At 42.4% G+C, this 26,948-nt stretch overlaps 1 pseudogene; it reads right to left on the bottom strand.

The window, feature by feature from the left end:
* Positions 1 to 3,119: 3,119 nt before the first annotated feature.
* LOC147900291 (KIN17-like protein pseudogene) overlaps positions 3,120 to 26,948 on the bottom strand; it is a 29,962-nt pseudogene continuing 6,133 nt past the window's right edge.

Here is a 26,948-nt window from a genome sequence, read left to right as displayed (position 1 = left end):
AGTCTTTGTATTGACTACGATCAAAGAGACTTGACTAGAATAAGATACTTTGACCTCACCGAAAATCCTTAGCCATGGTCAAAGTGGTTAGACCTTGATCAATTAGAGTACTTTCATTTTGTTATGCACCAGTTTGCATGGTGGGGACGCCCACAGAGACTAGGATTAGTTTAGAGATTCTTTTTTTGCATGCAAGAGCTAATAGTTAATGGGTGCCATGGTAGTGTGCTTCATTAAATTGTTGCAGGTACCAAAAGGGGTCAAAGTGCCCTACTTTTAAGGGGCTAAGGCTGCTTACCAAGAGGAATCTACATTCAACATGTGAAGCCTCCATGGCTCCCCATTCTTTTGGCATGTAGTTAGGAAATTAACACTTGGCACTTTCCAAGCATCGAGAGTGATCTCCTTTGTATTTCTGATTTTCTCACATTTTGTATAAGGAGCATCCGGTGGAGAACTTTGTATTCATACTTTCACTGTGAAAATTTTTTCCTACAAGACAATCTGGTTCTAGGCCCTAATGTGTGAAGAGAGAGAGAGAGAGAGAGAGAGAGAGAGAGTTCCAATGTTTGCAAAGGTCCACTTGAATCTTGCAGTAAATTCTCTGTGGATTGCATGTGAAGATTGATTGTACAATGGCATGGGATGCCACGTGGGGAGCACATCTAGGAGAATACCTTGCAAGGTGAAGCTTGATTGAACTGACATGGTAGCATCAGAGATCTCTATGGCATACTTTGGAGTAGGTTGGATAGTATGGATCAAGTCATGTGGATCAAAGTCATTTGGATTATAGAACCCTGAAGGAAAGTGTATGGAATAGAGGTACCTATTGTATGGATAGTTTGCAAGTGTTGTACAGGTCTAGGGTAGGAGCCTGGCAAGGGTTATAGAGTAGGAAAACGTCCATGAAGGGGTGAAACACTAGCCGTCGCAAGAGAGGTGACTATTTGATATATGTTTTGGGCCAAGAGAAGGCCTAGAACAGGCCCCAAAAAAGGGCATATCTCTGGTGGCTGGCTACCACCTGGCTAGGTGGGACTACAAACTAGGCTAGTTCACAAACTAGTAGGTCAGTTTTACATACCATCAGGTCTATCAAATAGATTAGTTGATTCGACTGACCAATTAGCCAGTTTTTAGGGTCCCTTGGGCCATATAAAAGGAGAGCCTAGAGGGCTCATTATCCATCCATTTGAAGAGCAATTTGAAGCAGCAACTCAACTAAGATTTGGCCTTCATTCAGGGGACCTTGGAGCAGCCAAGCAATAAGCTGAGTGTAGCAAACAAAACTCAAGGGTCTTCACTAATTGGCTGTTCTAAACACAGCAAGAAAGACACGATCAAAGGGGAAGCTTGTGCCTCACCATTGGGTGCATTTTGGAGCAGCAAGGATGTTAAAGAGAGGGATCAAGGGGGATCAAAACACCACAAGAGAGACATAGGATAGCAAACACTCAATCTATTGCAAAACGTGTATAATCAACAATACATGATAGGCTTCTTATATAGAGAGAGCCTTTAGAATAGTCAAACCATGTGGGATCCTCTCATCCACATCTCTCCTTGTGGATATCCTCAATCCACATCTCCACATCATGTAGTCCACATCCTAGGGTGGCTACTTTAATTCTTTCCTATACCATACCTTAGCCCTCTAATCTATGTGCTCATGGCACCACAACTCTCAACACCTCCCCTTGGTGCCATGATCCTTTGGCTACTACAAGGTGGTCAGATGTGAGTTACAAATCCATCACCTCCCCTTAGTGCATGCATTGCTACTTAAGGTGGTCAAGTGTGGCTTCTACATGTCAATACCTCCCCTGGGTGCTTTCATAGCTACTCTCAGGTGGTCAGGTTTGATTACAAAACATAATAGGCAAGGTTTTTGCTTTTCAATACATTCCATTGATGTCACCTTTTGGCTCATGGCTTGATGATGACTCCGCATAGTTGACTTGTTGATTCTTCAATCTGCAATCTTCTTCCTTGTGTCCGAGCTTCTTGCAATGGTGACACTTTGGTTTGTTCTTCAATCTGCAGTCACTTTGATAGTGACCCATCCTTCCGCAATGGTAGCATTTCACTGATGTTTTACTGAATAGTGCTTGTTCTTCATTATAGCTGTTGTATGTTGATGTCGATGTCGATGTCGATGTCGATGCCTTTAACTCTCTTTCTTTTTCGAGAAGAGAGGATACATATTCTTCAAACTTTGGATCTGGCAAATTCTTCAAAGTGGTTGTCAATGCACTATACTCTGCAGGTATGCTTTTAAGGAGAATTGCAAGTGCATCTTTCTCTCCTACTTTTGCATTTATGCCCTCTAGTTGAGTCATAATGCTTTTGATTTTGTTGACAAATTGTGCCATGGATTCATTGAAGCCCATGTGCATACCATAGAATTCAATCTTAAGATGGATTTCTTGGTTTTTGGCTTTTGCACCAAACACTGTGTTCAACTCATCCCATGCATCCTTGGCATGATCTTTAGAGTCTATATGATGAATTATGTTTGGACCCAAGTGCAATCCAATGAGTGATAGTGCTGCTTCATCTTTTTCCTTCCAAGCATCATTTTGTGCAGTGGGTATGTCTTCTTTTACAATCTTCCAAAGCTTTTGGTGCATCAAAAGATATCTCATTTGTGTAGACCATGTGTGAAATCCATCCCCGGTGAATTTCTCAATAGTTGGAGTGCGGATTGCCATTGCAAAGGTCTTACCAGTTGATGATATTTTCAAATCTGGCAGTGTCTAATTGCATACAATGATTCTGACATGACAGGCGCGTAGAGCTCGAAAAGACGATCACTTTTCCTTTTTGGAGCGTGTGCAAATTCTTCTTGGATTGCAAGTTATGGCTTGTCGAAGTTTTGTGAAGAAAAAGGCCTTTGATGATGTGGCACATAGATTCACATGCTGCTTACAAACTGTGCTTACAAAGGGACTGTGCTTGGGTAGCACTATGCCACGTGGCAATCTTTTAACCAGACTGAGTTAACTCAAGTCTAAGAAAACCTAACCATGGCTAAATCTTATCCTGCCACGTGGTAAATTTTTAACCAAATGAGATAACCCAAAGTTTAAACAAACCTAATCCAATCTTGACACGTGTCAATCAATAGTGAACCTTGGACTTTGAAGAAAACATTCTGTGATGGCGTTGAAGCAGCGACGATGATGGCGGCGATGCACAGAGATGGTGTCGCGGGCTGGTCTGCTAGTCCCGGGAGGTCGCAAAAGGCTGTCTGAGTCGACCGTGGAAATGGGAGCCCGCTGGCTCTGAGTCGCCTGTTCGTGAGCGCTGGAGGAAAGTCCATCGTGAGCGGCTATGGCTGGAGACTGCAGTTTGTTGCGCAGCCGCTACAGAGCCACGAGCTTTCAGAAGAGGCTACAGGAGTTGTGCTGACGGGGGAATGCCATCTGCCTTGAAGAGAGATCAGAGGTTGCTGGGAGAAGGTGCTGCTGAAGGCGGTCTCCCGTGAGATAGTCAATCGTGGAAGCTGAGCATAGCTTCAGTCGAAGGCTTCGTTGCCTATGCTTGGTGGCTCATAGGAGAAGCTGAGGAGCAATGGGAAGCTACTTTCGGTTGGAGATGGCAGACTGTGTCAAGCATGAGGGGCCGTGTCAGGTGGCTGCCTCGTTGCCATTGCTACAGAAGAATATGTTGAGAGAGCGCTGGGTGTTGAAGGAGGCTGTGACTTGGAGCTATGATGAAGCCTAGTCCTCTTCTTTCATATCTCTCGGAGAATCCATCACACTGAACCTCTCTATCTCATAGAAGGAGCCTCAACACAAAAATGACCATATCTCTCTCTCCATAGCTTAAAATGACGAGCTTTCTGAACTGAATTGGAGAGGAAGACTAGCTCTACAAGACTAAACTTTCAAGGTGAAGAAGATGCCTCAAATGGACGGCTTATCACTCATGAAGGGAGTGGGAGCACCATCGGCTCTGATACCATGTCAAAGAGAGGGATCAAGGGGGATCAAAACACCACAAGAGAGACATAGGATAGCAAACACTCAATCTATTGCAAAACGTGTATAATCAACAATACATGATAGGCTTCTTATATAGAGAGAGCCTTTAGAATAGTCAAACCATGTGGGATCCTCTCATCCACATCTCTCCTTGTGGATATCCTCAATCCACATCTCCACATCATGTAGTCCACATCCTAGGGTGGCTACTTTAATTCTTTCCTATACCATACCTTAGCCCTCTAATCTATGTGCTCATGGCACCACAACTCTCAACAAAGGAGGTTAAGATTCTAGGGCAAGCAGTGCCTTACATGTGGCTATCCAAAAGGATCAATCAAAAGGTGTGTTTGTGAGGCACAAATACGAGGCCCACTTAAGCTCTTGAGGAGGACATAGGCCAAGTATTTTGGGAGTGCCTTGGAGGTAGGACCCTACTACTAGAGGGTGGTCCATTGGACATTGATATTGGATGGAAGTATATATTTGTTGGTTTTACATCTCTCTATTGTCCATTGTCCATATACTTGCTGCATATATCTACACCAACTACAACACTGTGTGAGTTCCCAGCTCTTTGAATCTATCTAAGGTTAGGTATTTCGATGCATATACGCTCTATTAACTTTTCTAATAGAAGGGGGCTGGTCAATTACTGGGCCAAGGTCTAAAGAAGGATCTATAGAAGCATCACACTAGCCTCAATCAAAGTAAGTATTAAGAAAGACTGGCTCTAACCTTAGTTAGATCAATGTCCCAAGAAAGAGGAGGGGCCTTTTGATCTACGGGTGGTGGGGAAGTGCCACCTCTAACTACAAACCAATGTGGGATAATAGATATACGATGGCTGCAACTACTGGACGTCAAGGTGGTGCCAGAGGGACACTCTGATGAGAATCAGGAGAGAGAGGAGGTGCTCTAAAACAATTTTTGGTCCTTCTATTCTTCCTTGGCAATCCCAAGTGAAATGACTAAAGGGACTACAAAATTGAGACTAATCCTAACTATCGACTATCTCAACTCTATTGAAAAAGAGAACCATTTGGACACTGGAGCATAATGTGGTCATGTGAAATGTGAGGAGCACCAAATCTAACTGCAACCCAATGTGGGACAATAGCTATACAATGGCAGCAAGTACTGAATGTGAAGGACATGATGAAGGAACACTCTGACGAACATGAGGAGGGGAGGGGGTGCCTTCTCTTCTTTTTTGGACAATCTGTAGTGAAGGGCCTACAAATATGGTGACCCTGATCCTGTTTGCCCATGATCTCAACTCTCTACTAAAAAAGAGAACCATCTAGACATTGGAGAATGATGTGGTCATCTAAAGTGTGAGGGTAAAAAACAATGACCCTAACTCTATAAACCCCAACTGATTTGGTCATCTAAAGTGTGGGTTAAAAAAAAAGACCGTAACTCTATAAACCCCATCTGATTTGATAGCCTCTATAAACAACAATGATGTGGTCATCTAAAGTGTGAGGGTAAAAAACAATGACCCTAACTCTATAAACCCCATCTAATTTGATAGCCTCTACTGCGAAAGAGTGTAAAACTAATCAAATATAAATCTAATCGTGGCAAGGTGTTGATGATAAACCTATGGAAGGCTAAGTAATTCGATGAAGGGTGATGTAACCTATATGTCCCCCTCTGCAGGATTGAAGCCCAATGTGAAGGAAATAGAACAAAACTATTGGAAAAAGGTGCTACAGAACTAGACTTGAGCATTGTGCTCCAGGCTTGAAAGAATTAAAAGAAAAAAACTCGTCCCAATAATTGAATATGTAAAGGGTGGGGCAAGGTATAAAAGTAAAGCAACAATCCCTATAGCTTGAGATCGGACCCATGGATGCGAGCAAAGAGATTGGTGGAGTTTGAAACTCCATATTCTTTTTGAGCTACAACAGCTTGTCTTTAAAAAAAATGTAGGCTCTCATGGCCGATGGGAGGGGTAGAGGATCGCTTGAATCCATTTGTCAATCAAAGATGGGAGGCCGAGTCAAATTCAAAATTTTTTGTCATCGCTTTGAAGAGGCAAGAAACAGGGCTGAAGGAGGGGGAGAGGAGAAGACAACTAATTGGTAGGCAATAGAGGTTAGAGCAGTAGGGAGAGCTACGGGTTAAAATATCATCTAGGGAGGGAGAGAGTGGTTAGCAAGGAGGGATGTGGGAGCTATGGGGTTGGAGGGAGAGGAAGATTAGTAGAGAGAGGCGCTAACATTCTTAGGAGCATGACCAAAGTAGAATAAGACTTAACAACACCTTTAGCATCATTGAAGTTGAATCTTCCTCTTCTATTTTCACTTTTACCAATGCCAATTGGGCCATAAGCCTTGTTATGCGTGAGTAGATCTCCTTGATTAAACTCAAGGCTAAAGAACAAAATATTTATGGAAATTTTAGATTTCTTTCACTTTGGACCATAGTTTTTTCATCTCATCCCATTCAAGATTGGATGTTGCTAGCTTGTCAATTTTGATGGACAAGTCTCCTTGTATATGGAGAGCATAATAATAGCCTGTGCCTTTTCATAATCTTTGACTCCATTTACGTATGGAAATAAAACCTTGAACATTAGTAGATTTGGATTTGCCAAGAATGGAAACCCTCTCCATTAAACTTCTTGATTAAAAAACTTTTTTTGGCCATCACAATTAAAAATCACAATGGCACCTCTTACAATGAAATAGGTTTGCACAAAGGATTCAAAAACTACCTTCTAAAGGCTAAAGGGTTTTTGAATCTTAGAAATATAGAACCTTAGGAAAATAACTTTAAACTCTAGAAAATCTGGGGTGCCAACTCCCTTTAGTAAGAAAACCTATCAAAATCTTGAGTATGAGATGAATTTGGTGACAATACTTTGCATACATCTCAACCTAGTTGAAACGGACTTGTGTGCAAAGTGGAGCCCCCATCCGACATGAGTAGAAATTATTCAAATTAACATGGTTGTGTTCTATACTAAAACAGTTTCAAATATGTCTTTACACCTTCAAATTTGGGTAACACACGAAAAGTTACATTAATTTGAAAGGAGATGGGTTTTCATATTTTAGTGTATTTTTTGTTTTACCCCCCCTCATCCAAAAGACCCCCTCCCCTTGGGCCTCACATATTATGAAAAATATGTACAAATATTAAAATCTTGCATATTTCTCAAGATATATACCTTATATTATGTAGTAGGAGTGACATGAAATTTTCATATTTTTCCCTTGCATATTTGAAAATTTTTAAGGAAATCCATGCATATTATGTATGGACCTTGTCCCCCCATACCCTAGATTTTGGACGAGGGTAGTAACATATTACATATTGAGTTGGTGCCCCAAGTAGAAAAGATGACGGCCTTAAGATATAGTTTTGCCATATGTTATTCAAAGAGAGTCGCATCAGAGAAATATAGAACCTTAGGAAAATAACTTTAGAATCTAGAAAAGATGATGGCATTAAGATAGAGTTTTGCCATACAGTTATTCAAAGAGAGTAACATCAGAGAACAAACAAACTTAAACATGAAGAGAAACGATGAAAGCGGGATGAGAGAATGCTAACAATCTTGTTGAATGAATAGCGTCCCTAGGACCATCAAAGTTGATACTTAGATTTCCTATCAAAAAATGGTACGTGCCTCTATAGGAAACATGTTTTCTTTTCTATTTCTTAAATGACATTGCAAATGAGGGCAGGTGGCAGTGTTTTATGCTACTTTTTACATGTGCGTCTACTTTATTTGTCTTTGGGACCTGAGGATGTCAAAATACAGAGACATTGACGCAACTGACCCATCAAGAAAAAGAGGTAGATGCTGTAAAAGCATATGAGGCTACAAAGAAAAAAAGCAATGACAGAAATAACTTGGGATGGGTTCTGAGACATGGAGGTGTACATAGGTATTATTTCAAGAAGATTACATCAAAGAGCTTGGGATGGTGCCAATCAGGTTGGGGATCCAACTTGCTGACCCAAGCTTCACTAATTTGGTGTTAACTAAGGTTGCTAGTATAGTGAGGTTGGTCTAGGGTCCATCCACCTCGAGTTTTCATATCAAGATATTCGCTCTAGAAATCCTTGATTAGGTTACTAGGAAGTGGATTACATCAAAGTCATACCCATCATTGGAATTCGGCATGGGAGTGCAAATTGGATTATATGGATCTTGATATTCAAAATCAAATATTGGACCATTTTCTACTGATGGTAGCACAAGTAGTGTCGGAGGTGATGGCGGGGCAGGGAGAGAATCTTGGGACATGGGGGAGAAATATGGAAGAGTGTTAGTTGTGGGAGGGGAATCAAAGGGGAGGGAGGGAAGAGCTGGGCAAATGGTTTGAGAGGCTTGGTAATCCTCGAGGGTAGGATTAGCAAGGGAAGGGAAGAAATTAGCTATGAGGGGCTGGTAAGTTTGCGACTATTGGGTTAGTTGAAAGGTGGTGTCTTCCATTGCCTCATTGTTTTGCACTAGCAATTAGAGTTCAAGCTTTGAGATGACCATGTTTTGGGATTGCATCTCGTGTGATAGGAGGGGAGAAAATGGAGCATCCATACTGTACTAGAAGGGAGGGAGTCTATCCATGTGGAGCCCCAATCACTCAAACCATCTCTCTATGCATGCATACCGGCATCTCTGGTCACCTCCTACTGAAAGTGCCATAGAGGAGGACAATGCTAGCCATGGTAGTCTGCTACATCCAGAAGTGTAATCCCCACACTCCCTGCAGATACGTGTTGACCTGAAAGGTAGCATCTAGCTATAATGGGGATGACCCAAACTCAGCCCAAACGATCTTGTGAGAAATGGATGGCTTACCACGAATCATCTGCAATAGCATGAGAACCTGTAGCCACTCCACAAAAGCCCACTCTATATCTAACGAGTCTAGCCCCTAGCAAGGGCTGCCATACATCCTTGCTGGGCAGACCAAGGAGTAAAAAATAAGCCCCTCGATTTGCGGATCTTGAAAGTGCAAATAGAAGCACTTCCTCTCTAGTCTGCAAAGAAGCATATCTCCTTCCCAGGCGAGCCTGCATCATGGGTCTCATAGTGAATATGGGTCCGGAGAAGACAACCCCAAGATATGTGTATAATGGAATTGTCTCAATAGGTGACCCATCAAATGTGAACTGCTCCTAGTGTATGACGGCTTGGGATGTATTGAAGATCATAACCTTGGCTTTTCCAAGGTTGACCTTCAAATCATGAGACTCACAAAAAAACTGTAGTGCAATAACATGTCTCTAGAGACCCTCTGCTGAGGAAGACAAAAGTGCCACACCATCTCCATACAACAATATCCAAATCAGCATGCTAGCAAGATAGCATCCATCCCCCCCTGTGTCTACATCACTGTCTTGAGCTTGTCAATGTAGAGGCCAAACATAGTAGGTGCAAAAGGACACTCTTGTTTGACACCAATAGTGCTCATGATCTCGTCTGTCTACCCAGACCCTGCTTGAGACTCTCTCGTGAAGTGCCATGACATCCCAAATGATCTCCAGGTCATAATCCAAATCCTGTAGGTGTCAGAGGAGGCAGGCTCTCGGAACCATATCAAATGCTTTGTGGAAATCCACAAAGCAATAGTAAACCCTATGCTTCTATGCCCTCACCTCCTTGATGATACACCTAAGTGTGAGAATGTGATCCATGGTCCCATGATCGCGCCAAAATCCAGCCTCTCTTGTTGCTCTAATTCCTGGACACTTTGCAAAATGGCTGACATCGGAATCATGACCTCGGAATCAAGAACTCATGCATAAATCTTGGACATGACATGCCCAATCATAATGGTCCTATAATTCTCGAGCCTCATGGGATCCCCTGCCTTGTGGATGGATGCAATAGTGTTAATGGTCCAGGTGCATGGAAACCCCAAACAAACCGCTTCATTAAAGAGCTTTGCTAAGATTGGGGCTACGAGTTTAATCCCATATGCAATGAACTCAGTGCATAGCCCCTCATGATACTTTGCTTGGCCATTATGAAGTTTCATTATGAAGAGGGTGCAAAATGTGGGGTGTAGCATATGTGAGAGGACTGGCTGATTTGGGATGTCATATAGTGTGCGTGCATAGTTATACCAGACCTGAGTGTCAATGAGAGGTGAGGGGGACCATCCCTCCAGAAATCTCCACAAAAAGTCCTTAGAGTTGTTGCTAAACAAAATGTTCAGTGGTTCCTCCTCATTCCAACGAACAAAATCCAATTTCTTTTTACGTACCAGTCGACAATACTCATGTAGCATCTCTGGTTCACTCGAAAGATTGTTTTTGGTTTCAAATATGAGTTGATGGTGTAAAGCCTTACACTCATCATCGTACCAACTATTCAAGGTATGGTCCTAGGAGGTGGCGGGTAGTGGGTGGAGCGAGTGGTGTGAGTGAAAGCGTGAAGGGTAGCCTCGTGTGATCAAGGAAGCACGATCCTCTAATAGAAGTATGAAGTCAATATAAGTGAGAAGTATGTACACAAGGTAAATAGGTGAGTGGTCATGGTCGAAGTGTATGTCATGATAAGGGGAGTAAGGACTCAGTGGGGTGGAAGGTGCTGTGCAAGAGGGAGTGGAAATGCTAAAGAATAAGTAGGTATGATTAGCCCCTGGAGGAAGAGGTGTTACAGTAAAATCAGTGATACAAGATGTTAAGGTAGGGGATTCCATGATGTTATCAACAACTCTAGATCCTCCCCCATGTGGAAAGCATATGAGACCACCTGAGGCGGGCCATCTTGGCAAGACCATTATAAATAAGGAGATCATGCATCCTACCGAGGTCCAATAGGGCCTGCCCATAAGATGTGACCAGACCTCATCTGTCAGCCAAAACCTTTAGCATACCTGATTTCTCAAGGTCAATGTCTGCAGTAGAATGGAATCATCTTTGAAGTTGAGGAGTGGTACTTGATGAGCACCTGTCCTCGCATTGAAGTCCCCAACTAGGAGGACTTCTCCGCGGCTCAAGAAGTCAACAATGGACATATAAAGAGCTGTAAATGGAGATTCTCAGCATCATCTTGAATATCTCTAGCAAAGTGGGAGGTGTCGGGAGGGAAGTAGCATATTGCAACAAACATATCCCAATTGTCCATGTGTCACAGATCCGGATCCAAAGAAACTTGGAATGTGTATCTCTCTGCTCTACTGAAATGGTCCCCACAAGGGTGGATCTGTAAAGAACTACTACTCCTCCTGATCCTCGTACTTCCCCTATGTACCTAGTCTCATCTCTATAAGAAGACTCCCATGTGTACCCGCTGCTTATTGATAGTTGGTGCTCTGGACTCTAACGTGTCTCTGTGTAAAAGATTATTGCCTTCTGAACCAAGTAAAACTATGTTTGCCCAAGTTGATGAAGATCTTCTTGACGAATCGATCGAATGGCTCGAGTCGCATGCACTTGTTGGGTATCTCCATGGTCCTCATCCCCCAACTGCATTCCTAAAAAATTGGTTTAGAACTAATTGGAGCAGGAGAGGCAATACAGTAACCAATGTTCGTTTCCTCCCTAGAGGCTATTTCATTTTTCTCTTCAAAAAAGTAGAGCATGCTACAAGAGTCTTGCAGCATCTGTGCACAACCAACCTCTTTATCTCGACAAGTGGTCTCCTTTCTTCAGTCTGGATAACCCTTGTTCTACGATTCTACCGGTATGGGTAGAGCTTCCAAATCTTCCTTTCTCACTATGCAATCAAGCCGCATCGATATGCAGTAGTCTTAGAGAGGTGGTTAGTGTAAAAAGGGAACAATTCCTCAATCCCAGAGGGAATCCTCAGGTTTGTGTACAACTTGATGTAAAGGAGGAACTACTTGATACAATAGTAATTCTTAACCAGAGAGGAGGAAGACTAAGAGAATAAAAGGTTCTTTATAAGGACCTCCCTAATTCGTGTTTTCTGTGTGATCTATCAGACCACTGTTACATGAAGTTGGGGGTAATAAACTTCACGCACCTCTTCGCTTCCTACTGCTTTCGAACTAAGTGATAGAGATATTTATCATTGGGAAAGGGACATTAAAAAGAAGCCTTTATACCACAAGACCACACCATATTTTCCTCCCTTAGATGAGAATGAAGATGGTAACATCCCAAGTGATGTGCTCAAGCATAGGGAGAAGGAAAGAATTAGCGGAGGCACTTCACATACCTCAGTATGCGTCTAGCCGCATCCAAATGCGGTTTCCTTGGAGCCTGCATAAACTGACTTACCAAACCAACAACATAGCTCAAATCTAGCCTGGTAATAGTCATATAAATCAAACTTCCTACTATGCATCTATACATAGTAGGGTCTTCCAGAAGCTCACCTGCATCTGTGCTCAACTTTACATTCTGCTCCAAAGGAACTGAAATAGGCTTACACCATGTCATCCCATATTTGGACAGCATGTCCAATCCATACTACCTCTGCAAGAGCCATATCCCACTTGTGGATCTAATCACCTCAATGTCCAAGAAATAACGTAGCTCTCCCAAATCCTTCATCTCAAACTTCTGCTTCAATAGCATTTTCACATGAAGGATATCTTCATCCTATCACCTATGATGATCAAATCATCAACATAAATGACAAGCAGCATAATGCCTTTCTCTATTTTTCTCACATAAAGTGAGAAATCTGCCTTGGAAATCTGAAAGCCAATAGTGACAAGATATTGTCCTATCTTGTCAAACCATGCTCTAGGTGCTTCCTTCAAGCCATACAAGGCTTTCTTCAACCTACAAGCATGAACAGCATGCACATAACTTGGTGGCTGCTCCATATAGACCTCTTCTTGCAAATCACCATGCAAGAAGGCATTCTTTACATCCATCTGATGTAACGACCATCCCTTTGATGCAGCCATAGCAATGACTGCTCTTACGGTTGCCATCCTTGCAACCGGACTGAATGTTTCTTCATAATCAATGCCATATGTCTATGCATACCCCTTGACAACTAATCTTGCCTTGTATCTATTCACAGAACCATCTGCATTGTGCTTCACCTTATAAACCCACTTGCAGCCAATTGCATTCTTGTCTTTAGGCAAAGGCACCAATTCCCATGTAGCATTTGCTTCCAAGGCATCCATTTCTTCATCCATGGCTTTCTCCCATTTTTCTTTTCCCATGGCTTGCTCAAAAGAAGTGGGTTCTGGTTCATGTATCACTTTGACCATATAAGCATAGTGAATGGCTGTAAATCCATCATATTTCAGCCTATCCACAGGATACTTAACTCTGGTAGACCTGCACAAAATAGGCTCACTACCAGGTGCTCTCAAAATATCCCTTGTCTTCCTTACTCTAGGTGTAACAACAGAAGGAATACCCAACTCATCATCAAGGCTCTGTTCTGAGCCACTGGATTCACCATCCACATAAGAGTGACCTGCATTCACATCAAGCATGGGCTGATCTAATTTCTCTTTTCCTTTTCGTGATACTTGCATACCACTATCTACATTGCTTTGAGGAGATCCTCCTGATCTCAATCTGCCTATCCATGGTGAAGTATGTGAACCACTGCTAGAGGACACTACAGGTCCACTAATATTTTGTGATTATTGCTGTGAATTCTGTGCAGCATTACCATTTTGTGCATCTACATCATCAATCACATTTACTAGTTTATACCAGCTACTCATCTCATTAAAAACAACATCTCTACTCACTGTAAACTTACGAGTAGAAGGGTTATAGCATCTATACCCTTTTTGCTGCAGAGAATAACCAATAAAGATGCACTTCTCAGCTTTTGGATCCAACTTGGATCTCAACTCATCTAGCACATGAACATGGGCAATGCAACCAAAAACTTTGAAATGAGAAATATCTGGTTTCCTACCAGTATACCTCTCCTCTAGCATCATGCCATGTATTGCTGCAATGGGAGTCCTGTTCATTATGTAGACTGCTGTAGCAACTGCTTCAACCCAATAATAATCTAGCAGGTCTTTTTCATTGAGCATGGCACGAGATACCTCTCCAATATGCATGTATTTCCTTTCTGCAAGTCCATTTTGCTGTGGGGTATGACTGCATGAATATTGCTACTTTATGCCATGCTCCTGTAAGAACCTTGCAAACTCATTTGAGAGGTACTCTCCCCTTCCATCTGACCTTAGGCATTTTATTTGCAGGCCTGTTTCTTTTTCAACCATAGCTTTAAAAGCTTTGAAATGTCCAAACACTTCACTTTTCTTTTTCATAAAATACACCCAAACTGTTCTGCTATAGTCATTAATAAAAGTGACAAAATAATGATAGCCTCCAATAGATGCAGCTTTAGTAGTCCACACATTAGAGTCAATTAATTCCAATGGCCTCTTACTCTCTTGAACATGTCTAGGAAATGGTTTCCTTGCCTGTTTTCCAAATTGATAGGCTTCACATACCTTATGCATTTTTGCAACCTTGAACTTAGGCAATCCTACAACAATATTTTGGGCCTGCATTAATTTAAGTCGTCGTACATTAACATGACCAATGCGTTTATGCCAGATATCAATATCTGCAACTACACCGGTCCCATGTGCAAACATTGCTGCACTCAATTCACGCATGTCTGCATCCAATGTAAACATCCTGCCCTTCTTCTTCCCTTTTGCTATCAAGCAACCTTTATTTTTCATATCCTCAACAAAGCATCCATGAGGATTAAATCTGACCTGCAAGCCCTACTCAACCATTTGACCAATAGAAACCAGGTTCTTGGTAATATTTGGGACATGAAATACATCAAATAGGTATTTCTTTTTCCCATCCTGCATAAACAAAGGAATTTTACCAATCTGCACGATAGGATGTGTAGTATCATCACCAATCTCCACAAATCCTGATCTTTCCATTTTCCTTACATCCTACATCCATTCTGCATGACCTGTCATGTGGTTTGATGCACCTGAGTCAACATACCACACATCATTGCTTTCTTCTGCACTTGTCACAGAATTGGTCATGTGCTGCACCATAAACAAATGGTCATTTTTGTCATCACCCTGTCTACTAGAGGATGCATAATTGCCTTGCTGCAATTTTTCAGTCATGATGTCATTCTGATTTTTATAGTAGTCTTTAACCATATGACCCATTTTACCACAGTAGTAGCATTCAACATTGTTGTTTGCATTTTGGCCTCTCTGCCATCCACCACGACCTCTTTGGCTCCCCCTACCTCTAAAGTTACCACGTTCTCTTCCATAGGACTGGTTTTCTTGAATTTGTTGCATATTCTGATTTCTACCACGGCCTCCAAATCGGCTTGCTCTACCTCTGCCTCTACCTCTTCCAGCATTTGAGTAGAAGATAGTTTCTTTTGAAGTTCCTCCTGAAGAAGATGCACCACCATTTCTCTACTCTTTAGAAATTAAAAGAGCAATCAACTCCCCAAAATCAGGAAAATTCTCACGGATGGCAATGGATGTCCGGAACTGTGCATAATCCGTTCCTAGACCATTCAAGGTCACAGAAACTAAATCATCATCTTCCACTGATGACCCAATGGAAGCAAGTGCATCTGCAATCTTCTTCACCTTCATGTGGTAGTCATTGATGCTCATATTTTCTCTCTACACATTATGCAACTCCTGCTTGAGCTACATTTTCCTGGCTTGCGATCAACTCCCCAAAATTAGGAAAATTCTCACGGATGGCAATGGATGTCCGGAACTGTGCATAATCCTTTCCTAGACCAGTCAAGGTCACAGAAACTAAATCATCATCTTCCATTGGCGACCCAATGGAAGCAAGTGCATCTGCAATCTTCTTCACCTTCATGTGGTAGTCATTGATGCTCATATTTTCTCTCTGCACATTATGCAACTTCTGCTTGAGCTGCATTTTCCTGGCTTGCATATTTGTGCTATACATTTTTGCAAAGTATCCCATGCCTCCTTTGACGTGCTTGCATCCTAAATATGCACAATCATAGAATCTGAAATACTCATAGACAGCCAGTACATAACTTTTCTGGCTCTCTCATGCCATCCTTTAAATGCCTGCAACTCCTGTTGATTGGGAACATTAGGAATAACTGGTTCTTGTTCAGCTCCAATAATGAACTCCCAATAGCCTTTACCCTTAAGGAAATTCATCATTCTAAACTTCCATGCTTGGAAGTTGTTCTTGTCAAGCTTTTTAGTGACTATCTGTGAAAGAGCATCAGACTCCATTATAGAATACTGCAAAAATATTCGATCACTGCAAAAAACACAACTTTTGCCTCACAAGGGCAAATCTGCAAAACTGACAAAAGTGGTATTTGACCACACAGTCACTTCCTAGTGATGATTTTGCATCAACAGGCAATAAGAATGATTCTATCACTCCAATATCTCTATGCACAGGCATACGATGCAATTTTTGCAGCAACTTTTCATCGACCTACAGAATTGTGGTTGCATAGCAAAAACAGGGCACTTTTCTGAGTGCCTGTGAAAAACTTCTGCCACCAAAACAGGCCCCGAAATGGCCTCGAAATGTCACACCACCCTCTTGCCACACCACAAATGGCGTCCCAATCTGAGAGAGTGCACTCTTGCACTTTCCAGTTGTGCTACCTGCAAAGACTTACTCCCAAACTCGAAAAAGGAAAGCAACACTGATCCTCTTACCAAGACACCATGAACTTGGTTTGCTTTCTTGAGCTCCTTACCATGAACCGAGCTCTGATACCATGTGAAGAGAGTGGGAGACAAGTAAGGAGTCTCATTGCAGCTTTCTCACATACACAATGGGGGAATAGACACAAAGATGGAGGCTGAAAATAGTTTTCCTCTTCTTAGTTGTGAAAGCCAAAAGAACTCTCTAAGTACAAAAGAAATAGGTGAACCCTATATGTCGGCAGTCTCAAACCAAACTCAGCTAACCTAGGTGGCATACTAACTGAGCCACTAACTAGAGTACATAAAGATAGCTGTCATCTAGCTATTATTCATGGGTGGTGTACCAACCCCATCTGCAGCTAACAAGTCGGTGACATAAATGCACAATGGTCACCCTGGCATATCATGAGTGGAGCTCGATATCTCAACAAAAAGGACATGGATAGTGACATACGGGCTTATGTGATTGATGGGGAAAGGAATCTACAGGCAGCAATTGTAAATGGGTGAAGGAGGGTGACAAAATCTCTATAAAAAAAGCCCTCCTCTCCCTTGTTCAACATCTCTTCCACCATTAGGCCTCATGTTGCTGTAGCTCTAGTCTCCTCAAGCCTCTTCCATGAGTCTTCTCTCCCTCTTGTAGATATTCTCTTATATAGACTCTTGAGTCCATCTCTCTCTATGAGTAGTCTTGGAGCTTCCGCTCCCTCTTGTATGTATGAAACCTCTTCTTCTCCCTTGTGTTTGTAGTATTTTGAGTTGCATTGGAGTGGAGTCTCACTCTATTGGTAATGAAGGTCACTTCAGGTTCTCTCTCTTGAGTGTCTCTTTCCTTTTTCCATTGCTTTCTCTTCCAAAGTGATCAAAAGTGTTGTCTATTCGGCCGCTCATTGCACATACATGGTTTATCTATTTCCCAACCATAAAGGGAGCTCTTCCTTCCCTCCTAGGCGACCTCTATGGGACTTGGATTGTTGATGAAGTCTAAGCATGGAGAGTGTTTTGAGCTAATTGTAAAGGTATCTATGAAGGAGGTGCAATGTTTCCCCAGAACCTACCCATTCGACCTAATCAGTCCCCTCAAACTCCTTGATATATATCAGTTCATGTCATGTTCAGCCGCAAGATCTTCTTTCAACAACGTATCACTGTTCTCTTTGGCACAGATCAGCTTGCTGAGATTATCATGGACTATTTTATGAGACTGGGGTTCAGATATAGTCACATGGATACACTGATGCTAATTGGGCTAGTAGTAATTCTGATAGACGATCTACCAGTGGATATGTGTTCTCTTTTGGGAGTGCTGTAGTCACTTGGAGCAGCAAGAAACAGCCTACAGTTGCCTTGTCGAGCATAGAGGCTGAGTACAGGGGTGTAGCAATGGCTTCATGTGAGGTAGCTTGGTTGCGTAAGCTACTTTATGATATGCATCAGTCAGCAGATGGGCCAGTTTTCATTTATTGTGACAACATGAGTAGTATACACTTGGCGAATAACCCACTCTATCATGCTAGAACGAAGCACATTGAGGTGCATTATCACTATGTGTAGGAGAAGGTTCTAGTAGGTTTTATTGATCTAGTTTATGTTAGCACAAAGGATCAGGTAGCTAACATATTCACGAAGGCATTGGGTGTAGAGAAGCTGTGCAAGTTCAAAGACCTACTTGGTGTGCAGGAATTGGGATTGAGCTCGAGGGGGAGTGTTGAGATATCGAGCTCCACTCGTGATATGCCAAGGTGACCGTTGTGCATTTATGTCACTGACTTGTCAGCTGCAGATGCGGTTGGTACACCGCCCATGAATAATAGCTGGATGACAGCAATCTTTATGTACTCTAGTTAGTGGCTCAGTTAGTATGCCACCTAGGTTAGCTGAGTTTGGTTTGAGACCCACATATACGGTTCACCTATTCCTTTTGTACTTAGAGAGTTCTTTTGGCTTTCACAACTAAGAAGAGGATAACCTCCACCTTTGTGTGTATTCCCCCATTGTGTATGTGAGAAAGCTGCAAGTGAGACTCCTTACTTCTCTCCCACTCTCTTCACACTTTTTGGCTACTCTTGCCATGTGTCCCATCAAAAGATGCTCAAGACTCTTAAATATTGATAAAGTCAAGAGTCTTCCCACATGGAGCCCATAGGGACCCTCTCTTTTCCATATGTCCACATCCTCCTTATTCCACATAGGAATTCTAGAAGGATTCCTCTTGGCTCGACACTCCTCCACATGCCTTCCACATGCTTGGCATGTGATCTCTCTTATATTATTAAAACACATAGACATGAGCCCATCTCTTTATATGACTCACTCTTCCTATTTTCTAAAAAACCCCATAATATCCCATACAAAAATAACTCTCACCCCATACCAAGTTATTTATCATTCATACACATGGTATTTACAATGATCCATTCCACTCATTCTCTCAATCCCATACAATATCTTAGAAAATAGAAATAAGTGAGAGCCGCTAGGCTATCACTTGATACTCAAACTCTTATCAAACATAGGGAAAAACAATACCAATGCCAAATAAAAAACATCAATTTTTGGTGTCACATCTTCCCCCCCCAGCAGATCCTCTCTAGTGACAGAGAGGGTGTGCTGGTCCTCAAGGTGGTCAAGGATAGAAGAATTTAAGGTGATACTCATTGGTGCATCCAAGTATTACCGTGCCTTCGCCTTAGCCCACCGAGTTGCATAATTTGTGGCCACCAATAAATAATGCTTGCCCTGAGATGAGCAAGGGAGTGGTCTTAGAAAGTTCAACCCCCACCTCTCAAATGGTCCATATGCTGGAATAGCATTCAAGGGCCCAAGAATCAACTGTCGCCTTCCAAACTTTTGGCATACTTTACAACTTTGACACCATTCATATACATCCTTATGGAGGCATGGCCCAAAGAAACTTGCATCAAGAATTCTCCTAGCTGTGCTCGCTGAAGCAAAATGACCGGAGCATTCATGATACATTTCTAGGATTCTCCTAGTCTCCATGGGATGGACCATCTGATGGAGCACCTTATCTTTTGCCAATTTATAAAGAATGTCATCAATAGTATAGGGACAAGCCTTCCTTACCAATCTCTGCTTCTATGGTGGAGCTAACCTTTGAGGAAACATGCCTTCTTCCACATATTGCTGAACATCTTGCAGTTCTGGCTGTCCAGTGTCTACCAAAGAAACCACCCCCTGGTCTTGTACTACAATGTCTTGAGTAGACAACTCATCTACCCTTTGATTTTCTTTTACGTTTATATGAACAAACTTGCAAAAATCAAACTGACTACATAGTGCCATAGCCTTTGATTAAGCTTCTTCAAATGAGGACTTCTTATCTTGTAATGCCCTTGCATTTGCTTTATAATAAGCTGAGAATCTCCTCTTACTTCCAATTATTTAACTTGACTTTGAAGACAACCCTCCAAACCAAGAATCAAAGCATTATACTTAGCTGCATTGTTAGTTGTGATACCTGGAAGCTCTTGTCCTCTAGCCCATATTGACATTAATGGATGCACCTCCATCAATGTAAACATTAGCAATCGCTTGACCATCAATGGTCACATCAACCACAGGTACATCATCACCAACATCTATTTCTACCTTTTGAATAATAGGAATGGAACTTTCTTCTTTTTCTTCTTTGACACTCTTGTGCTTGTTAGCTTTCCCCATTCTTTTTGTAGCTTTGGAGACAAAGCAAGTAATTGACCAAAGGTGATATGAGCTTCCTTTTCTTTAAGGTCAGACAACAAGTCATAGCTTCCAATGCCTTGTCCTAAAGGAAAGTCTGACTGGCTAATTCTCCCTTTAGATGCCCTCTTTTTCTTAATACGACGTTTCTCTTCCTGATGTTCTGCATCGTCTTCTTCCTTGCTTTCTTCTTCTTCTTTTACTTTAGCACGCCCCCGTTTAGCCATAATTACCTCTCTTTCCTCATCCCCTGACGAAGCTTCTAATAATGATACTTCTTTTTCTTCTTTCTTTCTCAATCTAGGACACTCAGGGCGATAGTGACCTTTTTTAACCAAATGCAATTTCAAATCAGCAAACGCTGCCATCAATCGGGAGATATTATGATTTAACTCAGAGGACTTTGGCACCTGAGGAGTGCCCATTACCTCCACCTTAGAAGTTGAAGCTGTTGAAGACACAAAAGAGGATTCAATCTTTAGAGAAGCTTCTTTCTTGGTCGCAATGTGAAGTGCCTCCACGTATGTTGTTGGATCTTTACTCATTACTTTTGAGCGAAGACGAGGCTCTAAAGCCATAACAAATTTGCTCATCTTTAAGTGCTCCATCCCTACGAGACTTTGAGGGGCTGATGATGCAGATGCCACAGCTCACAAAGTTGCCCTTTCATACTTTGTCCATAAAATTTCATATCGGATTGCCAACGCAGAGATCATCTCACCCTCTCTTTGATAGAACCGGTCCAATTGCAACATCAAAGCATTTGGTGACTCCACTGTCGCAAATCTTTGCTTCATTGTAGCCACCACTTGGTCCCAGTCCTCCTTGGTAGAGTCAGGCAAGGCCTCATCTCAACTCAAGGCTACACCTTTAAGAAAATCAGGAAAAATCTCTGCCCAATTCTTCATGGACCATCCAAAAAGCCGGCATCCTCGAACAAAATCCCGAAGATAAGACTTCGGGTCTTCCCCTTGGGTTCCTCGTAACACTGGAATCTTCACCATGATGAAACACAAAAAGGAAACACCAAGATCCAAATAATATCCCAAACAAGATCCAAACAAGATCCCATAGAGCCTTAGTATACCAAGACCAACTTATTATGCATAACCACTTGTTTAAAACCCTCCACAATGTGATCCTCAACAAAATCTTCAAAAATAAGTGACCAACCAGCACCATGAAAACATTGTGTATACATGCATTCAAGAATCACCCTTGTCACAATTGGAAGTGCAGATATTGTACTCTTCATCATTTGCATAGCAAAAGAAGTTGAAAGCATTGAGAATCACCACTCCACTGTTATAGTCAAAAACTACCCAAAGACTCAACTCTTCTTCACACCAAGCTGCCAATGCATGAAACAATCCCCAATCTATCATTGTGCCTATTGACGGCATTGTCGATTCACCAACATACTCAAGAGTGCTAACATAAAGGATATGATCATGATGACTGTGCAAATAGCTTGAGCATCACCTTCACAATCTTCTAATTCTCTTAAATGGGCTGCAATCTCTTCTAACCGAGTTCTTCCACGCATCTTCTTTATCACATCAGCACATGCCTATACTAGGCATAACATGCAATCAAGTACACACAAGACCGTTTAGTAAGGTGGGATGAATCCAATACCAAATGTACCTAGTGTCTCCACCAAAAGATGTGACATGAAGTTGGGGGTAATAAACTTCATGTACCTCTTCACTTCCTACTACTTTCAAACTAAGTGATAGAGATATTTATCACTGGGAAAGGGACATTGAAAATAAGCTTTTATACCAAGAGAACACACCATACTTTCCTCCCTTAGATGAGAATGAAGATGGTAACATCCCAAGTGATGTTGTACTCAAGCATAAGGAGAAGGAAAGGATCAGCGGAGGTTATAATCTCAGCAAGCCGGTCTGTGCCAAAGAGAAGAGTGATACGTTGCTGAAAGAAGATCTTGCGACTCAACATGACATGAACTAATATATATCAAGGAGTTTGAAGGGGTTGATTGGGTCGAATGGGTAGGTTTTGAGGAAACATTGCACCTCCTTCATAGATACCTTTACAATTAGCTTAAAACACTCTCCATGCTTAGACTTCATCAACAATCCAAGTTCCATAGAGGTCGCCTAGGAGGAAAGGAAGAGCTCCCTTTGTGGCTTGGGAAATAGATAAACCATGTATGCACAATGAGCGGCCAAATAAACAACACTTTTGAGCACTGTGGAAGAGAAAGCAATGGAAAAAGGGAAGAGACACTCAAGAGAGAGAGCCTGAAGTGACCTTCATTACCAATAGAGTGAGACTCCACTCCAATGCAACTCAAAATACTAGAAACACAAGGGAGAAGAAGAGGTTTCATACATACAAGAGGGAGCGGAAGCTCCAAGACTACTCATAGAGAGAGATGGACTCAAGAGTCTACATAAGAGAATATCAACAAGAGGGAGAGAAGGCTCATGGAAGAGGCTTAAGGAGACTAGAGCTACAGCAACATGAGGCGTAATGGTGGGAAGAGATGTTGAACAAGGGAGAGGAGGGCTCCTTTAATAGAGATTTTGTCACCCTCCTTCACCCATTTACAATTGCTGCTTGTAGATTCCTTTCCCCATCAATCACATAAGCCCGTATGTCACCATCCATGTCCTTTTTGGCTACTCTTGCCATGTGTCCCATCAAAAGATGCTCAAGACTCTTAAATATTGATAAAGTCAAGAGTCTCCCCACATGGAGCCCATAGGGACCCTCTCTTTTCCATATGTCCACATCCTCCTTATTCCACATAGGAATTCTAGAAAGATTCCTCTTGACTCCACACTCCTCCACATGCCTTCCACACACTTGGCATGTGATCTCTCTTATATTATTGGAACACATGGACATGAGCCCATCTCTTTATATGACTCACTCTTCCTATTTTCTAAAAAACCCCATACCAAGGTATTTATCATTCATACACATGGTATCCACTCATCCTCTCAATCCCATTCAATCTCTTAGAAAATAGAAATAAGTGAGAGCCGCTAGGGTATCACTTGATACTCAAACTCTTATCATAGAGAAAAATAATACCAATGCCAAATAAAAAATATCAATTTTTGGTGTCACACCACATAGTTAAGAGCTGCCCGCTAAAAGGAGTCAAGCCCAAGAAAGACTCTGATCAGCCCAAAGGGCCAAACGAAAAATGGACGCCCAAATAGCCTGAGATTCCCAAGCAGGCGAAAACTGTTTCTCGCCCAACCAGCCCAATTAAATCAAAACGGGCAGTCTCTTCGGTACCTAATTGTAAGAAAATAGTATGCAGCGGAAGATAACAACAAAACGCAAGTACACGATGGAAAGCTGGAGAGAATACAAAAATTTTGATATACCAAACTGCTGATACAACTGATGGTTGGCTGTCCACCCGTGCGCTCTACAGACAGAGCTTCGATGGTGATCTAGACAGATGCTGGACGGAGGACTATGAGCGTGAAGAACTGGTGATCTGATGATAGGGGGTGGCCACTTATATAGTGTAAGTGGTTGACGGTCGGCCCTGTAATAGGCAGTCGGCCTAATAGACAGTCGGCCTGGGAGACCACCGACCCTTCAGAAAACATGCCGGCGGGCAGATGAAGGATCGCGCATAGGTCATACCGTCGGGCCTGGGGCTACCGGCAGCCCCCGGACCCTGCCGCTGGGGGCTTTGCCCCCGGACCCTGCCGCTGGGGGCTTTGCCCCCAGACCCCCACTGGGGGCCTGCGCCCCCCAGACCCCCTGCTATCGGGGGGCTATCTCCCCCCCGAACCCCCCCTTTTTGCAGACGGGTATCTACTCTTGGCTCCTAAGCAGTCTCATAACCATCTGGTCTACTCTAAGACCCCTTCCAGTGTCTAAACCACATAGTTAAGAGCTGCCCGCTAAAAGGAGTCAAGCCCAAGAAAGACTCTGATCAGCCCAAAGGGCCAAACGAAAAATGGACGCCCAAATAGCCTGAGATTCCCAAGCAGGCGAAAACTGTTTCTCGCCCAACCAGCCCAATTAAATCAAAACGGGCAGTCTCTTCGGTACCTAATGCCAGTTGCGCCTAACATTCAAGTGAAAAATGCTTTCGAAGCATTGGTTGAACCTTTGCCTGAACCCAGTCCTCAGATCATTTCTAAGATGGAACAGGGTGATGATTGGGACAAGGAGTTTGAAGATGAAGTAATAAAGAGTGATGATATGCTCACAGAGGATTTAGATGACTTTGAAGAAGATCTCCCTCTTCCTCCTCAGCCAGCTAAAGATATAGTAGTTAAGGGCAAACCTATTGCTATAGTTCATAGCAAGAGAAGATTATCTACAACCAAAGGTCTTGCAGCTCATGCCAGTAGCCCAAACCCCAGGGCCAAAAAGGGGTAGAAGAAGAATGGTAAGTAAACCCATTTCCTTTCTGACATTGAATGTTTGAGGTCTCACAGACCCCCGTAGGGCAGGTATGCTAGCTACTTGGTTGAGAGATAACTCTATCTCCTCAACTTTTCTAGCTCTACAAGAAATTAAAGCCATAGGTCAAGTGCTTGAGGCTTGACTCAAGAGTGTGGACAAGAGGAGAACTTGGTTTTACACAGCACATGATGATGGCAGAGGAGGGTGTGCAATCAGAATTTTATCGTACTACTCTCAGAGTGTTCTAGATGTGATCGTTGACACTGACAATCGGTGGATTCTTCTGAAGTGCCTACTTAAGGGCATTTCCTTCTCATTAGTTTCGGTTTATGCTCCTACTAGTTGTTGTGAGAGGTGCACCACTTGGCAGTCTCTTTCCAACTTCAAAGAGGACATTGTGCTCTTAGGAGACTTCAATATGGTCGAATCAAGCAATGATAGATGGTTGGGAAAAGGGAACACTTTAAGAGGATCTCAACTGCGCTCTTGGAGTGAGCTCAAGGATTCTCTACTTTTGGTGGACAATTGTGGATCATGCAAATTCATGTGGTCCAATCGGCAGATTGGGGACTCAAGGAGAGAGGCTCACTTAGATAGAGTTTATCTCTCCTAGGGGCTACTCCAAGACACTTCTATTCTAAAATGCACAATATTCTCCACCTTTGCATTTTCTGATCACAAACCACTTCTTCTTTAGTGTGATTTTGGGTCAGGAAAAAGGGCTCCGTCCTAGTTTAAGGCAGATCCCTCACTCTTCTAGCTGGGAAGTGCTCAAAACAAAGTGAAGGAGCTGTGGACCTCTCCCAGACTCATTGATGAGTCTACGGTGGATGGATGACTTTTGGATCAGGAATATCATCAAAATGAAGGAAGTGCTTAAGTAGGCAAGAAAGATCAAAGACAAAGTCCGGCATCAGAGGATTCTCAACGTCTAGAAAAGGCTCGACGCTCTTGAAGCCCAAGCTCATATTGTGACACTCAAGTGCAAGAGGAGCTCCGTCTCACAAAGAATGATCTTGCTAGACTTGAAAGCTTAAGGTACTCTTCTGCCAAGCTATACACCAGAAGATGGTGGGCTAGCAAACTGGATAGGCCAACAAAGGAGACCTTTAAGATTATATGTAGGAAGAGATTGGCAGAGGAAACCCACTCCTAGAAATCAGAGAAAACATTTGGGCTCAATCGAACACTAAGAACAGAGAGTATATTGCTGATCACTTTAAGAATATTTTATCACAAATGATGCAGACAGATGATGAAGTCATGCAAGCAAGAGCTAGATGCAAGGCCTCGAGATAGAAGGTTGTCATTGGTCTCAATAATTAGAGCTTAGAAGTGCCTCTAACCTTGGGAGAACTCAAGGAAGCAATGGTATCAATGAAAGACGGCAAAACTCCTGGAGAGGATAGCTTACCTGTAGAATTCTACAAGGTCTCTTGGGAGTGGATAGGCCACAAATTACTTGAAGTTTGGTAGGAAAGTATCTCCACCTCCTCTCTCCCTAAATAGTTAAACAACGGAATAGTCAAACTTATCCCAAAAGACAGAAGAAAAGATCTTTTAAAAAATTGGAGACCGCTGATGATGCTTAATTGTAGCTACAAAATCTTTGCCAAGGCTTTAGCAATAAGGATTTAGAATAAGATGGACAGATGGATCCTACAAGAGCAGAAGGGATTCATAAAAGGAAGACACCTCCTGGAGGCTATTGTCAATGTTTGGGAAGGATGTGAGCATGCCAAAGAATCTAAGCAAGATTTTGCTTCATCAAAATTGACTTTGATAAAGCATATGATAGGCTTGGCTGGACCTTCCTTTTGCAATCCTTGTCAGACATGGGTATGGGACCAAATTTCATTGCGGTGATTAAGTTACTGCTATCCAACACCATGGCCAAGGTTTGCATCAATGGTGAGATGTCCTCAACCTTTTCGCTGAGAAGATCAATTAGGCAAGGGTGTCCCATTGCCTCTCTACTTTATGCTATTGCTACTAACTCTTTGGGCTGGTTACTGATTGAAAAGAGTGCTGAGGGAGGGCCTAAAAGGAATTGAGTTGCCCAATGGCAAATAGATGGTGATGCAACAGTTTGCATATGATACCAATCTAATGACTAGGAACGCTACTCGTGACGTGAGTGAAGTCATGGAATGCTTGAACATTTACTACCTAGCCTTTGGCTTGCTCATTAACCATCATAAAATAGGGTATTGCACGGGCAGCGGGAAATCTCAAGATGAGTTAGAGC

The sequence above is a fragment of the Dipteris shenzhenensis genome, chromosome 7 (genome assembly GCF_047967505.1).
Source record: "Dipteris shenzhenensis isolate YYH24624 ecotype China chromosome 7, Dip_SZ_1.0, whole genome shotgun sequence".
In the NCBI taxonomy this organism is placed as follows: Eukaryota; Viridiplantae; Streptophyta; class Polypodiopsida; order Gleicheniales; family Dipteridaceae; genus Dipteris; species Dipteris shenzhenensis.
The sequence above is the reverse complement of the archived record's forward strand: the minus strand, read 5'-3'. Positions and strand labels throughout refer to the sequence as shown.